This window comes from Halyomorpha halys, unplaced genomic scaffold, assembly GCF_000696795.3.
Source record: "Halyomorpha halys isolate HHAL.00 unplaced genomic scaffold, Hhal_1.1 Scaffold157.1, whole genome shotgun sequence".
NCBI lineage: Eukaryota > Metazoa > Arthropoda > Insecta > Hemiptera > Pentatomidae > Halyomorpha > Halyomorpha halys.
Window position 1 is genome coordinate 2,087,046 of NW_027114029.1, and position 6,316 is coordinate 2,093,361.

Consider the following 6,316-nt stretch of genomic DNA (forward strand, 5'->3'; position numbering starts at 1 on the left):
TTGTTTGTTTAGTGGCGCCAAACTTCATTGGTCATCAACGCCATTTATATTTTATTTATTTTTGCTAATATTCGTTAAATTTCATTTATTTTTTAATTTGATTATTTATTTTATTTTTTTTCCTTCCGATCAAGTTATATTTTTGTCAGTAAATTTTGTGATTTCAAAAACTGAAACACCAATTCTATTGCCTCAATTCTATCATCGTCTCCAAGGGTTTTTGAGATGTCTTGGTTTCGTCCTAAGCTATTGAGATGTGGTGTAAGATATGGGCATCGTTGGAAAACATGGCTTATTGTTAAATTGTTATCGCAATACAGGCAGTTCGGAGGCGTTTCCTTTGAAATAAGATAGGAGTGGGTGAGCCTCGTGTGACCTATTCTCATCCTACTCAGTACAACTTCCCCTCTACGGCATTTACGGCTGGAGGTTTGATTCCTTGATTGATCCACGATTGATTCCTTTTTTCTTATAATAAAGCATTCAATAATTTATTCTATTTTCTGTTTTAAAGGGATCATTAAAAAAAATGAGTCTTTGAATAATAAGCGAGTTGGTCATTTCTATCTCCCTTTTCTCTTTTTCATTTTTGGAGCAAACAAACGTTTAACTTATATATATATATATATATAATAAATTTCAAAGCTGTTGTTTTTCCAAAAAGTGAGAAATCATTATTAGGAAATGAAGTTTGTTCGGCAATGAAGCTATCAGACTTCTATCCCAAGTTTCATTATTTAAGTGCAAATTCACTAAAAACCCAGGAATATGTTTAAAAAGATATGTAGTGACTTTCTGTATGATGGATGGATAATTAATCTTCCCCTCTTCTTTTTCTAATGAACTGAATTATTCTTGATTGCTTTCTTCTTCTTATTTGGCGTTTTTCTGTTAGATGGCTAGATCAGCGATTAAAATGAGGAATTTGGTGATTTTTCTGAGCCCCTCCAGGCCAATTTTCTAATTTTTTTCACTGAACTGATTTAGGTATAAAATCTAAATCTCTTCTGTAAAAAAAAAACTTCTTGATTAGCTGTAATTTTCCTAAAACCGAGAACCTTTAATTATATTTTTCATGACGTTAGTGGAAATGTACTCAGCGTCACTGTGAAGTAAGCCATCGATGTATTAAATTAATTTCGAATAAAATTTAAATGTTTAGTAATCTATTTTTCTAATTTAAAGCAATGTCAGTCCTTTTCAGATGAGCCAAGTGATTTTGCTAAACCATATATCTGAGATATGGAAAATTGTGTGTTATGAAAAATAATTATCTCTATATTTCAATAACTACTGGGCTTAGAAAAAAGTGTTATATGACCACATTTGTAGGTAATTTAATTTACTATAATTGAATTTAGAATATATAGTATTAAAAAAAAATTATTGAAAAGTTGTAATTTTCCTACAAGAAAGTAAAGTAAACTATCGACATAACAATATGATATTTAAAAAATTAATAATGTTAATCTATTTTTAACTTTTTAATACAATATTTTATGAAGGAACTATGACGATTTCTTGCAGCTAAGCATTACTCAGGGATTGCCTTTGAATTTAATCTAGTTGTTCAAATGTTTTCATACCATTAAGCAGACAGTTACCAGTATCTAAGTGTATTATTTAACATTTCGCTATTCCTCTAACCTTTGTCTAGCCTAACCTATGACAGTAATGAAATTAAATGAAAAATAGTTTATCATTATGGAACTAGTCTCTTTAGAACAATTGTAAGGTAATTTTAATTTTACAATATGTATAGGCCCAAAACAGTGTGGCCACACTTAATTATAACTTATATGAAAATTGTATATAAATAATTTTAGATACACATAAAAAATAAAAATAAATTAAAAAACTAACTAAGTACATTGAAAACAAAACAAAAAGATAGTTACAAATTATCTGTACTATTATACTATTATACTACTATAACATGGGAAGGGCTGGTACATAAACGTATGATAGAAGGAATGGAGTTCCAGTGAAAGGCAACTCGGGTAAAAAATTATATATCAAACGAGTGAGCTGGAGGTTAGATGCCAAAATAAACAGGACCTGGTAGTACGGGATTTGACATATAATTTGAATTGCAGATCTTCTAGAATATAGGAGAGGCGCTGAGTACTAATAACTTGGAATAGAAAGGAAGCTAGGAAATACTGGCATCGGAAGGATGGATAGAGCCACTTTAGTGTTGTACAGTAGAGCTGTACATCCTAGTATGATTTTATAAGATTTTGTTTGAGCACTTTATAAATTCCTGAACAGGGAACTATCTAAGATTGATATTTTATGAGCTACAATACATAATTAATTAAAATAATTGATTCCGCATATTCCCCGAAGGACCGACGGATGTCGAGAGGAACACAGGAGGGTCAGAGGAACCACTGGATCGTCTCCTATTGATCTTTAACAATCCCTTCAATTAGAAGACGGATAACTAATTGCTTCTACTCCTCGTCTTAGGAATAACTTCTCAAAGGCTAACTTGGGCTTCGGCTTCAGCATTCGTCTTCCTGGGCATTGTTAAAGAAAACTAGAACAGCAATTATTAAGGGTGTCCAATGTAATTACCTAATATTTCTACACTTAAGTCACTACCCAGAGATTGAACTTAGACTGTTGCTGGGCGAAAAACTCAAGAAAAATCTTTAAGAGTACTAAACTAAAAACAAAATTCATTTCTTCACAAGTTGGGATACTTTTTATTCTTACAAAAAGGAGACAGGACTTTTTTTTAACACATCCGGTTCCGTCTCTGCGTGCAGTCAAATCCATGTTCGATTATAATGTCTACGCTCGATAATCTGACATAGATAAAATTCTTATAGACACGGCTAATGTAATGTCCCATTCATTCTCATGTATACGAGTATTAAATCATTATTACTACAAAAATAATTCAAGAAATGGAATATGTAGACGCACAAAAGTACACATACTCTATTATCTATGTAGTAATAATAATAATACTCTTATGAGGGTTACAAAAAAAAAAAAAATGTCCCAATGTCGCAGAACGTCCTCCCCGTTCCAATAACCCACTGACTTTAGCTACATGTTCCCAACTACCTTAATTGGACACTGCAACTAACATTATAATACCACAGAGTGATCCCAGGCAATATTTCACCCGCATACATATATATTATTTCCCTGCTAAATATCTGTATGCATTAAATGAATATAATAATAGAGGGTACGAAAACAAAATCCCCCATTCTCATTAATATTACTAATTGCTTATTTTTGACTTTTATGAGACTGTTTAAATCTGAAATAAAATTGTAAAGAAAAATTTGGGACATCAAGGACATGATTAATGACTTGATTTGTGACAAAGTTAGGAGCAATAAGGATTTTGGACTCGGGAGGAATTCGATGACTAGATTTATGACTGGCCATACTTAGTATAAAATAGAATAGTACACTATTTCGTAAAGTAGAGGATTTTACGAAAATAAACATTTAATTTAAAAACCAATAAAGAGATCTACGCAAATTATACCATCAAACAAATGGATAGTGGTTAATACGAGTGCTTCATTTCTTGATACTTTTGCTTTTTAATTACTGAAGGTTTGTATTTATGGAAGAGATTAAACAAGTTTATTCCTCAGATTTGAAAATATTTACTTATAGTTAACTCTTAAGACAAGAAAAGAAGTTGGTACAGTAGTTGTAATAAATCTATGTTTTGGCATAATACCAACTCCTGCTTGTCCGATTTTTATGACATGTTTATGGTTACAACTAATATAATGCCTACTATACGCATCTTCATTAGTAACACCAGTAATTAATACTTTTATTATTCATGAGAAAGAACCACCAGTATTTTTTTTTTCTTTTTTTTCGGCCAAGACTCCCATTGGAGTCCTATACTGCCTAACCATGGTTGGGGGTCAAAGCTCTTCATTTTGTGGGACCGCCACGCAATGAAAAAAGTCAACGTCCCAGGCCGGATTCGAACCGGCACCGCCAATAGACATCAAATTGGTAAGACTGTGTCTTAACCACTGAGCTATGGGCGGCCCTAACCACCAGTATTACTAATTCCCATATTTTACACCACACCTCAATAGCTTAGAACTAAACCCAGATATTCTAAAAACCCTCGGAGACGATGATAAAACAATAGAATTAGTGTTTCAGTTTCTAAAATCACAACATTTACTAACAAAAATATAACATTGAATGGAAGAAAAAAATAATAATAATAAAATAATAAATAATCAAATTAAAAAATAAATAAAATTAAACAAATAAAAGCCAAATTAAATAAAATATAAATGACGTTTATGACAAATGAAGTTTAGCGCCACTAAATAAAAACAAACAAAAAAACTACAGTTACTAATGCTAAGAATTAAATCTTGCATGAAACTAAAATTTCAAATCTCAATATTTTCACATTTGTTTTACGGATTGAAAAACAAACAACTTCTATAGAGGATGAAAATTCGTATGTTCTTCATTATATTATGTACGAATTAAATATTTTTGAATAAAAAATTAAATCTGCACAGCTACTTTGTAAGAAATACTGTTACTATACCAACGGATGTGCAAGGATGTGATTTTGTCAGAATCACGCTCGATCGCCAGATTTTTACCTAATCAAGGGTACCCTCTTTATGAGGTTGAGTGGCCCCCGAACCCACAACGGTGACTCATGGCTACAGTGAAACTGAAAATAATATCTGCGATATGAAAATATTATCTGCTAAAGCCGTATTCGATTCCGGGCCCTTAGAATAAGTAGAATAGTGAGCTACCCACCCCCTTTTGGAATAAATTGAGTATTTTTTAAAGTTAATTATTTTTAAAAAATACGTAACATAATATATGTATTTTATTTTAGATACACATAAAAAATAAAAATAAATTAGCACTTTAATAAAATATAAAAAACTTTGTTTCCGCCCGGGATCGAACCGGGGACCTTGTGCGTGTGAAGCACACGTGATAACCACTACACTACGGAAACTGGACAAGTACTAGTACTTAGTGCTAAATAGTTTGAAGTGATAATTTCTCAGAAAAATATAAAAGAAAAGTCTATTGCGGTGCGCGTATCACACAACGTTCTCATAATGCACCACTTAGAGTTAGAAGCATCGGTAGTTAAAAATTTGACTTTATTTTGGCATCACATCCTCTTACTATATTTTTACTTATTTGTTATGGAAAAAAAACAATATTACTTTGTATTCATGCTCAATCGAAGTCGTTAAGGTAGTTTTCGAGAAAATATTAAAAACTTAAGTAATATCACCTCCTTGCAGAACCGTTGTCTTAGTAACAGTACATCTATACAATGTACTGGCTCAATATGGAATTATTTTAATTTTATTTCTTAAATTATTTTTTTATTTAATGTTCTCTTTATTTCTAATATGTACATTATTACATAATTTAATAATATGAATGAACCTTGATAATTATTGCCCCTGATTGTGGCCTATATTGTATTATTTCAATACAAATAAAAAAAAAAAACAACAGAAGTTGTAAAAGTATAGAGAAAAAAGCGATTGTAAAATCTTTTCTGCCAAACTGTGCCAAAAACAGAGCATACTGCAGTATCTAGTTGGACTTATCAAGGCTTATAATATGTATGATATGATAGTAATATATTGTTTGTTTGTCCTTTTTTTAAAAATATATTATAAATTTTTGTTTCTTTTTTTTTTTAAATCTTACTAAACATATACTCTATATTCCCCTAATACTTTTTTCTTTAGTAAAAATTAGCTAAGAAATGCTAAAATCTTAAATATTTAAATGATAATAATTAAAAATTTAGGATGTAGTTATACCACATTTAATAAGAATTAAAAAAATAAATTATCATATATTTGCAAAATGTACGAAAACAAAAGAAAAAGGATTAGGGAAATGTTATTTGTGAATGGATTTTGGGATCTTATTTTTTTTTTTCATATTCTAGATTACTTTGTTTCTTACTGGCAATTTGAGTGATTTGAAATTTTCTATTGGAATCTTCTTACAATATTATGAGATATGTGGATGAAGTAGAATAACTATTTCATGCAAAAAAAAAAGGTTAACGTATCAATTTCCGCATGTTTCGTATTTTTACAACACTTACAATTGACTACATTTATTTTATTTTGTTGAAGATAATTAATATAATATGCCTCGAATTAAAGGCATTGAGTATTAGCGTTCAAATATTTATTCATAATTATATTCATTAATATATTCAGAGATAGATGATAAGAAAAATAGAATAAAGAGAAAAAGGAAAAATAAAATTCTGAACAATAGTATTGACTGAATTAAA

General features: G+C 30.1%; 1 non-coding gene across 1 annotated transcript; it reads right to left on the bottom strand.

Annotated features, from left to right (window-relative positions):
• Nucleotides 1–4,923: 4,923 nt before the first annotated feature.
• On the bottom strand, nt 4,924–4,996 carry TRNAV-CAC (transfer RNA valine (anticodon CAC)). The gene has a single exon. It is a non-coding gene; the product is annotated as a tRNA-Val (tRNA).
• Between the last annotated feature and the right edge of the window lie 1,320 nt (nt 4,997–6,316).